General features: G+C 47.0%; 1 pseudogene; it reads left to right on the top strand.

The window, feature by feature from the left end:
• The first annotated feature begins 3,181 nt into the window (after positions 1-3,181).
• Positions 3,182-11,295, top strand: part of LOC101568355 — a 10,359-nt pseudogene continuing 2,245 nt past the window's right edge.

Here is an 11,295-nt window from a genome sequence, read left to right as displayed (position 1 = left end):
AACAATTAGGACCATGTCAAAGTGATAGTATCCTATGAAAGATTCAAGAATGTATCTGCTATGTCTTCTTTCCTTTTTTTCTTTTTGTGCAATCGGGGATTGAACTCAGCCCCTTGCACTTGCCAGGCAAGCACTTATTCAACTGAGCTAGCTCCCCTCCCCTTTCCTTTCTCTTTTTTTGAGACAGGGTCTTGTTATTTCTTTACTTCAAGCTAGCCAAAGACTTGAGCAGAGACAGTCCAAGCCCGCTTCCTCAGGGCCTCAGTACTACCCGGGAGAGGACTGTCCCCCACCCAGGCGGAAGTGATTAGCCCAGGCTAGTTCAGGCCCGCCCCAGGGGGCTGGACGGTGGCTCTCCCACCAACCCGGCCGCTGCTTCTCTCAGGTGACGTCACCATCACGCGGTACCTGTGTCTGTTCTCACTCTGGTCCCCGCCAGATCAAACACACTGTCAGGGAGGAGGCCGGCCATGGAGCCCTCAGCCGTGTTTACCTTGCAACGCTGGCGACGTCCCAGCAGCATCCGTTATTGGTTTCCAGGCCAAACACAGATGCAACTGGTCAGTCTCCCCGCGGAGGCTGTTTCCTCCTCAGCCTCACGGCCTTTCCGGTCCCAGGGGATCCATTTACTGGGCCTTCTTAACTTATCTCAGGTGTTTAATTGGAGGCTGTTCTTTTATTTTTATATTGTTGGTACTGGGGATTGAACTAAGGACCTTGTGCTTGCCAAGCAGGCTCTGATACTGCCGAGCTATCTCCCTGGCCCTGGAGGCTGTCCTTCGCCATGCTTACCCACCTGGGCCTCGCAGCAGCAAGGAATGCTAACTCTCAGTCTCTTCGGCCTTAGTTGAAGGCGACTCACCGAGTGACTTTAGCGGCACCGGCTGGCCAACTTGTCTCCTCTGCCTCCCCCAAGCTTCACTTCAGAAGTACTCCCTGTGTGCCCGTGTCACATGCAAAGGTCAGATGGGTCCCCAGAAGAGCAAGTGAAGTGAGCATGTGGGGGACCTATTCAAGAGTGCTGGCTCTGGGAGCTCCTGCTTTGGCCACCTGAATTCTCCCCACTGCCTGCTCCCGGGCTGGAGTCTAGAACCTGAGCCCTGAGGCCTGGTGGGTCAGAGTTCTTGCTGTCCTGCGCCCGAGAGGGCGGGGCGGGGCGCTCACCTGGCCAGTGGCGTGAGTCTGATTCTGCTGGCGGGATGTCCCGGATGGTTTCCACTTGGCCCATGGCAGCCCAGTGACTGCTATAGAACGCTGGACCACTCCCTTCCCTGAGGTTCTCCAGCAGCTTCTCTACGCGGAATCCAAGATCCCTACCAGGGCCCGCACCATCTTCCATGAACAGCCTGCGCCAGGCTCCGTTCCACCCCCAAGGAGCCCAGCTTCCCACTCCCTCCCCTCTTTTCTTTTCTTTTCATTTCTTCCTTCCTTCCTGTATTTTAGGGAAGGGTCTACAAGGTGTTCAGGGTCTCACTACTAGATCAGACTCGTAGTGATGCGCCGTGCACCATCACGCCCAGTCTCAATTGCTATCTCTGCGTGCCCCGGGGGCAGGGCCGGTACGGATCGAACCCCTAGTGCCTGCGCCTGCGTGCAGGCGCTAATGCGCTAAGCTATTTGGCCGGCCCTTCCTCCTTCCCCTTCCTTCTCTGCACGTCAGGCTTTTGTTCTGGTTTTGATAATACATTGCATTTATAGTTTATGTAAGAAGGCGCTGTAGTCTCACTAGTGAAGTCCCCGCCCCTTATGCATTTTGCCTCTTTCACTTCACCCTCCCGCTGGGCTAGGGTCCCTCCCCTCCCCACAGTCACTCTCCAGCCCTGCTGGGGAGTTCCAGGATTTGTTAACTGAGAATTACTTATGGATGCCGTTCTGGGATTCACAGGGCAGCTTTGTGTCTACCTGATAGAAGGACGAGAAGGGTTCAGTGACAAATGGGATAGGTCATTCTGAAGTCCCCTTCCGTTTCTCTGTACAGATGTCACCTTGACCCCGGAAGCAGAGAGAGGCCCTAACTAATTAGGTATGGCGGGCGACCCACAACTGTCCCAGTCTCCCAGGATTCTATGGGATGTAGGATTTGTCAGATACAAAATGGAGAAAGCACCAGGAAAACCTGGGACTAGCTGGTCACTTTTGTGGTTGGTTTTCTTTTTTTTTTTGGCTGGCTGAGGATGCCTTCAGGGCAGGTCTGGTAAGGCTTGAGGATCTGGGTCTCAAACCACAGCATCCTGATTGCTTTATTTCAGCAGTCACTTAAACAACTGAGCTAATGGGCAGGCCCCCTAGCTGGTCACTTTTGACCAGAGAGGGAGAGCAACAGTTGATTTGGGGCTGGGGATATAGCTTGGTGGCACAGTGCCTGCCTGGCAAGCGTGAGGTCCTGAGTTCAATTCCAGGTACCAAAGCAAATCAAACTTGGGGCTAGCGCAGCATGCGGGACCTGGGATTGAACTGTGGTCCCTGCACTTGTAGAAGTATGCACTTAGTCCACTGAGCTATCTTGCTGGCCCTAAGCTTTGTAAGTTAGGAGAACCAATACTTTCGCAATGTCTTACATGGTGTCATATAGGTGGAATCCATAAAACATCCTGTAAACACAAGCACAGACACACACACACGCATGCACGCACGCACGCGCACACACGGAGCCTGAATGTTTAACATAGTTCTGGTGTTAATACAGCGTGTATTAGTTGAACTTGATAAATATCTGATACACTGTTGAAACAAATTTAACTAAGTATACTATTGGATCATTTTTGAAAACCTGAGACCCATGCAATCTGAAGAAATCAGGCTGTTCCAGAAATTCTTCCAAATTGGAAGCAGAAAAACTTCATAATCTAAATATAGCAAGTTACTTGGTCCTCTGGTGACCAAACTGTCATTAAACAGAGGGCTGGCCTGCCCCCTAGTGGCAACTCTTAGCGTTGCTTCCCAGCACACAGGAATTTCAGAGCTGGGTGAATTCGCAATTGAAGACTGACGAGCCCTTATGCTGTCACTATATTTCAAACAACACTGAGAAACCTGAAACAACTTTAAATTTTCATGAGAAAATTTTCGGTGAATTAAAGGAAGGAGAAAAACCTAAAATCTGTGAATTACTTCTATGCAGAAGGCTTTCCTGACAGTAACCTTGTCATAAGGGTAATATGAACATTATAAAGCTGACAACATGGATTTTCAGGGTTTCTCTGAGATTAAACAAGAAGGTAAATGGTAGAACAAAGCTCCAGGCTCGATTCTGTCGGGCCACAAAGCGTGAGCTCGGGCTCTCACGCTGTGTTTCGTCCTACATTTTAATGGGTCACCTCAAAGAAGTTACTTCATTGCAGGGTGGTTTGTCTGTAATAGAAGTGTGATTTTAATTTGTTATGTTAAGTACTTGCACATTAACAGGAAGTGGAGAAAATGGCTACACCTTATATAATTACTGCACAATATCAAGCTCAGCAAATTGACATTGGGCCGTTCTGTGTTGTGTCTTCGTGTAAGTCCATCTAAACCTTACTGCAGCAAGGGTACAGAATTGTTGCATCGTTGCAAAGGTCTCCCTCGCGCGGCCCTTTATACTAACATCTACCTCTACCGTCCCATCACGCTATGCCCTGTTCCCTGCCGGTCAGTCCTACATATCTATAATGTCATTCGGACCAAAATCTATGGACAGAATCATGCATTGTGTGACGTGTGTGTGTGTGTGTGTGTGTGTGTGTGTGTGTGTATTGTACAGGGTCTCACTGCACAGATCAGACTCATAGTGATCTGCCTGTGTTCAGCCTCCCAAGCACTGGGATTACAGGTGCCTGCCTCTGCGCCCCATACAGTCCCTGTCTCAGCATGCCCTGGGGGTGAGGCCGGCACAGCATGGGGTGGGGGGTGCAGGGATCCAAGCCCAGACCCTGTGTCTGCCCAAGCTGGTGCTTTAATCTGCGGAGCTGTCTGGCTGGCCCCATGTGACCTTTTAGAGTTCTCCCTTTTCACTCAGCATGATGTCCTTGAGATCCATGTAAGTAGTTGATTAATTTTAATTGGTGAGTGAAGGTTCACGCAATGGACGTACTATACCATAGTACCACTCTATTTTTTTTTTTAATTTTTATTTTAAGATTTTTTATTTATTTTATTTCATTTATTTTGTGTGTGTGGCCAGCTCAGCCCACCAGGGGGCGGGGCTAGCTGGCATGTGGTGCTGGGGGATTGAACCGCGGTCCCTGTGCTTTGCTTAGCTTGTTCTAAGTAGGTGCTTTAGACCACTGAGCCATCTCACCAGCCCCCAACCATTCTAATTTTAAGGAACATTTTTAGTTACTCCCATTTTTGTTTCTTTTCTTTTTGCGGAACTGGGGATTGAACTCAGGCCCTTGCACTTGCCAGGCAAGCGTTTATTCTACTGAGCCATCTCCCCAGCCCCTAATTTTTTCTATTATAAATAAAGCTTCTACGAACACTGATGCCCGGGTTTCTGCACAGACCAGAGTCTTCATCTTCCTAGGATAGATGCCTGAATGTGCAGCTGACGGATCATGTGGCAGCTGTACACTTACTTTCTTTTTACAGAAATTGCCATACTGGGGCTGGGGAGATAGCTTGGTGGCCTAGGTGCCTGCCTGACAAGCTGAAAGACCCGGGTTCAATCCCCAGTACCACATGCAGTGCCTCTGTGCCGGCCCAGGAACCAGCTTGGTGGCTCACACGCCTGTAATCTCAGTGCTGGGGAGCCTGAGACAGGAGGATCACTATGAGTCCGAACTGCGTGCATAGCAAGAGCCTGTATCAAATACATAAATAAAATACTGAAAAGAAAACAAATTGCCACACTGCCTTCTTGAGTGGCTGTGCCATTTTACATTCCCACCAGCAATATAGCAGCATTTGGTGCTGTCACCATTTTTGTTTCCACTGCCCGGCGGCGGGGAGGGGTGCGACATCTAACGATGGTTTTAATTAGCATTTGCTGGGGGCCAGTGATATTCAAACTTTCTCTGTGCTTTTTTTTTCTTTTTTTCGTCAGTAGATCCTCTTTACTGAAGTGTGCTTTCATGTGTTTTTGATCTAGTTGGCTTGTTTGTTTTGGGTTTGTTTTTTTTATTTTTTGTTTTTTGTTTTTTGGGGGAACCGGGGATTGAACTCAGGCCCTTGTGCTTGTCAGGGAAGCACTTATTCCACTAAGCCATCTCCCCAGCCCCTAGTTGGCTTGTTTGGCTTTAGGGTTTTTTTTTGTTTGTTTTTTTTTTGTTGTTGTTTTTGCGGAACTGGGAATTGAACTCAGGCCCTTGTGCTTGCCAGGGAAGCACTTATTCTACTAAGCCATCTCCCCAGCCCCTAAATGTTATTTTATATAGCAAAAGGGATTTTGCAGCTGGGATTAAATTAAATTTATAGAGGTAGAGAGATGATTATTCCAGATTACTAGCTGGGCTGTGTGTAATCACAAGGGTTCTTAGAAGAAGGCAGGAGGAAACCAGAGTGAGGAGGAGATGTGCCCACAGGACCGAGATGGAGTGGGGTCAGGGGCCAAGAGATGTGGGCGGCCTTTACCAGTTTATGGCAGAGAGGGGTCTGAAAGCTGGTTCTTCTAGCTCAATTCTTTTGTCTTCCTTTATGCTTTCATTATATTATCTCCTCTCCATGTATGCTAACTCATGTTGATGAGCTGTAAGCAGTTGTGCAGTCTGGGTTGCACTGGACTTTTAATATGTTGACATGATCCAGGAATTATCCATTCAATAACTACATACTGAGCTTTTACCATGTGTCAATGTAAGGTTCTAAGGACAGAGACATGCAGGCTTGGGGCTCTGAACTCAAGGAGCTTGCCCCCTACTGGGCAAAGTAGGGATAGGCATATCTGTATGAGAAGGGGGGAAATCAGAGATAAGCCAGAGATATGAGAGAGAAGATAGGCTATGATTGTAGTAGATTAGGGCATGAGGTTGACAGTGGGGAAAATGATTCTGAAGGAAAAGGAAGGGGTCTACTCATGGGGAGCCTCTTCATGCTTTGTTAAGAAGCCTAGACTTGGGCTGGGGATATAGCTCAGCAGCACAAGCACCTGCCTGGGAAGCACAAGGTTCTGAGTTCAATTCTTAGTACTGTTATGGTTTGTGTCTAGCTGTTCCCCCAAAGCCTTGTGAGGTCTTAGGCCATACTTCTAGAGGCTGTGATTAGTTCATGACCCAATACTGGTATGGATGTGAATGCTGCTAGGATTACAGATGTGAGTGCTACACCCACCTGGGGCTGATCCCCGGATGCAGAGAGGCTTGCCTCTGCCTCCTCTGCCTTTGCTGTCTCTGCTCCTCCATTTTTGCTCTTGCTGTTTTGCTGTTTTCCATCTCCATGGACTGCTGCCCTCTGCCATGTGCCTCTCTGCCTTGGAGCCAGCCAAGTATGGACTGAAATCTCCACCAACTGTGAGCTCAATAGACCTTTCCTTCCTTAATTTTAGGTGTCAGGTATTTTGTCCAGGCAACGAGAGAAAAGTAACAGAGACACACACCCCCATCACTGGTCTGTGGAGAAACTGTCTTCCACAAAGCAGTCCCTCCTGCCCAAGAGACTGGACCATGGCCCTAGGGGCTTCTGCCACAGACTGAGCCCCATAGCTGGTCTCAGAGAGACATTGGATGTTTTGGAAATCACTGCAATGCAACAGTACCTTGAAGGAATACTGTCTGAGGGGTTTTCTTTCTCCATCTTCAACTCTTTTCTTTAATATACTGTACAGTGAACTTCACTTAGCAAACCTTTCTCTTGGGATCATGCAGTATAGGGGTCAAAAAGCTATGCAGCTGAAACCACTACTCTCCACTCACTAGGTCTTGTGAAATCAATTTAATATCTTCAGTCTGTTTCATTCTGCTGTCACAAAATGCCATGGACTAGGTAACTGGTGAAGAATAGAGATTTCTTTCCTCACAGGTCTGGAGGCTGGGAAGTCCAAAAACTAGGGATTGCCATTTGGTGTAGGCCTTCTGATTGCACTTCCCCATGGCGGAAGGCAGACGGGCAAGACAGAGCAAGGGAGGACTCACCTTTTATGCCAGCAGCAGCCCCACCTCGGCCTTGCCATGCTGTGGCTCTCCCCCTTAATTCGGTGCCCATGGCAATTAACTTTCAACATGGGTTTGACAGTGAACAACCATTCAAACCATCAGCAGTAGGTCTCAGCCAACCAAAAGGAGAAGAGACAGCCCCAGTCCATTACTTATAATAAGAGTAAGCACCGTTTTCATGAGTATGTTTTCAGACTTGTATACAGTGTGGTCCTTGCCTGAGGGTCTAGGTCAAAGACTGAATAATTTGTCTGAGATTCTTACTAGAGGACTTGAAAAAAAAAAAAAAAATCGAACTCTGACTTAAAGCCATAGAAGTGTTTGGTTTTGTGGGCCTGGGGGGAGGTAGGTGGCCCACTGTATTGGGTAACAATACTACAGTGGTTCCTAGATAGGTGTGAATGTGTCAGAGAATTAGGGCTAACCGAGGAATTTCTTTTTATTTATTTATTTATTTATTTACTTGTGTGTGTGTGTGTGTGTGTGTGTGTGTGTGTGTGTGACCAGCTCAGCCCACCAGGGGGCAGGGCTGGCTGGCATGTGGTGCTGGGGGAATTGAACTGCGGTCCCTGTGCTTTGCTAAGCTTGTTCTAAGTAGGTGCTTTAGACCACTGAGCCATCTCACCAGCCCCAAACTGAGGAATTTCTGTAGAAAGGAGCACAGATAATTATTCGAGGATTCGAAATATTTCTTCAAGCTTATGGGGCCAGGTGTTGGTGTGGGTGTTGCCGTGTTCTGCGTGTACTTGTTCTGACAGCCTAGTAGTTCTCAGCTAAGATAAATTTTGTTTCCTGAGGCGTGTTTGGCACTGTCCAGAGATTTAGTGTCACAACTAAGCGGTGTTGCGGTGCTGCTGCCACCTAGTGGGAGAGAGTCACGCTGGTTGGTGTCGCCTACAATGAAGATCTCCGTGCGGCCCGGGATGGAGGGAGCCCAGGAGCCCGGCAGCTGGCACCCCAGGGCGTGGTCCGCGCAGCCCGACTGCCCAGGGCACCCCTCCCTCCAGGGCAGCTGCAGCTTTGTAAGTTACAGACAAACCACAGCGATACAAAACAATTTCTCACTGTAGACATGCAAACTCTGCCGTGGGGCAGAGGTTCAGAGGACTTCTCACACCATTGTGGAGCAAGCTTGTTTTGCTTTCCTGGGTACATTCGTTTCAACATTCCGGAAGTCCATAAATATGAGATTAAAAAAAAACAAACAAACAACTTCCTTAAACTGCTTGTAATGCTTCATCAGTTTCCTCAATAATGAGTCAAGTAAAACAACAGTATGTGTTCTTTTTCATTGGTGTGAGAGTCACACTTCCTCCTTAAAATTGTGTTTTAACAGCACCCACCATCCACTTTTGAGGGCGGAGGGGACCAGAAGGCGAAGACAACAATATGCAATGTATTAATTATTGTAAACGTCCCACTAACCCGTTTTGAAAGTTTCATCACTATTTTATCTTTTTTCTCATTAAAATGAATAAAAAATTTAAAAATACATAAGTAAGTATATTGATACAAATTAGGTATACGGAATAACCACACTCACTATAGGGAATAGCAGTTGACAAACTTTTGTAACTAATGGGTTTGTATTTTAGATCATAAGAGCAAACGTTATGTCTGTGTATCAAGCAGATATTAAATTTCTTGTGTTAAAAAAAAAAAAGAATCGTTTCCACTGGAAGGTGTGCTAGCTTGCAGGAACTGAGGCTGGGATCTGGGCTTTGAGCAGGACCCTGTCTGTGTGGCCCACCGGAGAATCCCTGGTGTGGGGAGCAGCACATGACACATTGGTCAAAGCTCCATAAAGTGTTGTTGAATGACTACGTGAAGCAGCAGAATGAAAACACCCTTATCCTGAGTGGATTATGAATAAGGGAGGGGGGCCAGGGAGATAGCCCAGTAGAATAAGTGCTTGCCTGGCAAGTGCAAGGGCCTGTGTTTATTCCCCCGTTCTGCAAACAAAACACTTACCAAGTGTTGAAGGGCTCCATGGGATTGTTGTGTCAGATAGAGATGGAGTCCCTGCTATTAAAGTGGCCAACGACAATGCCCCGGAGCATGCTCTGAGGCCTGGCTTCTTGTCTACTTTTGTGCTGGCAACAGACCAAGGGAGCAAACCGGGACTTTCAAAAAACAAAAGCATCATCTGCTACTACAATGCCTACCAGGTGGTTCAGTTCAATCGTTTACCTTCGGTGGTGAGTTTCATAGCAGGCAGCAACGCCGATACAGGACTGATTGTCAGCTTAGAAAAGGAACTTGCTCCATTATTTGAAGAACTGATAAAAGTTGTGGAAGTTTCTTAATCTTAGTGTGGTTTCTGTGTGTACCTTGTTCTCATTGTAACAACGCAGTATCAATCCACCAATCCTTAGACCAGTCATCCTTTTATCTGGGTACTCAAGGAAGGGCCGTCTTTCTAAAGAAAGAGCCTGCAGATGATTGTATTTTCTTCTATAAGCTCTTCTCTTAACTAGTGAGATTGGAGGCAACCACGGAAATGCTTCTGTCTGCACAGCTCCCTGGAGTTAGTCCGGCCTCCAAGTCTAGGTGAGATTCTCCTCGTGGGTCCGAATCACCATGGCATGTGATCCAAGTGAGCCACTGTGCTCGCCTTGTCCAGCGCTTCCAGGCTTTTGCATGGCAAGGACAAATGAGGACATCCTTTTCTGCAGATCGTGCTTTTATTTCTTTGAATGGAGTGTAAGGAAGATAAAAATGGCAGAGTAAAAGTAATAAAAACAGAATAATAATAAAGAACAAGAAGGCGTCATTAAGGAGAGGGATAATTGGTTTGCTAATATGAGGAAGCATGTCAGCACTTTTGGGGCCCATGACATTGGTGGTGGCTCTATTGCTCCTTACTGGTGTCCGGGCAGGAGATCCTCTGGGCAGCCAGGCGTCACACACAAGGCAGACCTTAATATCCAGCCACAGTGAACAGTGTGGCTTTGGGGTAAATGGATGCTCTTCGAACACTTCTGGGGTTAAAATGAAAGACCTGCATAGGCTATGTGTGGAACTGCCAACATTTTGAGGCCAGGTGGATGTTAATATATAAAAGACACACATATACCCATACACTTACACACACGCACACTCACACACACATGCACACATGGTAACCACAGATACATTGGGATAATAACTGAAAGTGTACAAAACAGGAGCAAAACTTAAAGGTCCACCAACATTATTTTATCCCCAGAAAATGGAACTCGGAGCTTCTCAAAAGCCTGAGTATAGTTTTTGTTGTCCAAGAGCAGAAAGTATCTCTGTTATAAGATGCGAGGACAAGGTTGTCGTGGACCCTGAATTTGGAGAGAAGTTGTTACAGAAACTCTTGCCTGAGGAAAGGTGTCTTCCATTGTAGGGTTTTTGCCTCCAGAACTGGGGGCTTAATCTGGGGCCTTGCACTGAGCTTTGTCACCACTGCTTTTCATTTTTCATTTTGAGAAAGGATCTCACTAAGTTGCCCAGGATGGCTTTGAACTTACGATACTCCTGCCTTAACTTCCCAAGTACTGTAGCTGGGATGACAGGTGCAGGTCACTGTTGTGTTTGGGGAGGGACGTACACGGTGCTTTGTTGGAATGTGCAGCTATTGGGATTTTATCAGGATCATAAACCCTCAGCTTTAGAAATGAATTAATTAAGTAGAGTTTAAAATTAAAGAAGATGGTTTATTTGGGAAGAGCAGGAATAGAAGCAGCAGTAGCGGTAGTAACAGCAGCAGAAGAGGAGGAGGAGGATGAAGAGGAGGAGGAGGATGAAGAGGAGGAGGAGGAGGAGGAGGAGGAAGGACAGCTACTCTGGAAGAGCAGGGAGCCTCAGAAGCAAATACTTTGACTCTTTGTCTTCAGCTCTTTTTTATTTAGGATTAATGACTTCTCCCATCTGCCATACGGGGACCTGGAAGTTGTCACCATCTGATTGGGTCCCTGGCTGCCTTTGATCTTAACCTCCATCTCTGTCTATAGTTTTTTGGATGTTTCATTTATTTTTGCCCTTTTTGATGGAAGTGTGTGTTGGGGGAGCCTTATAGAAAGGTAGCTCAGAGTTAGTGATCAAGCAAAAGGGACATATTTAATTTACATATTAAATCAGAGTCCTTAGGTGGCTCCCCCTTATCTCCTTTGCGTTACACCAGAGGTGAGAGGGTTGGTTTCCTTGGTATTTCGGGGTTTTGGCTTTTTCCTTGCTTTAAATCTTTTTTTTTTTTTTTTTTTTT

This window comes from Octodon degus, unplaced genomic scaffold (assembly GCF_000260255.1).
Source record: "Octodon degus isolate 3935 unplaced genomic scaffold, OctDeg1.0 scaffold00162, whole genome shotgun sequence".
In the NCBI taxonomy this organism is placed as follows: domain Eukaryota; kingdom Metazoa; phylum Chordata; class Mammalia; order Rodentia; family Octodontidae; genus Octodon; species Octodon degus.
Note: the sequence above shows the minus strand (reverse complement) of the source record. Positions and strands in the feature narration are given on the sequence as shown.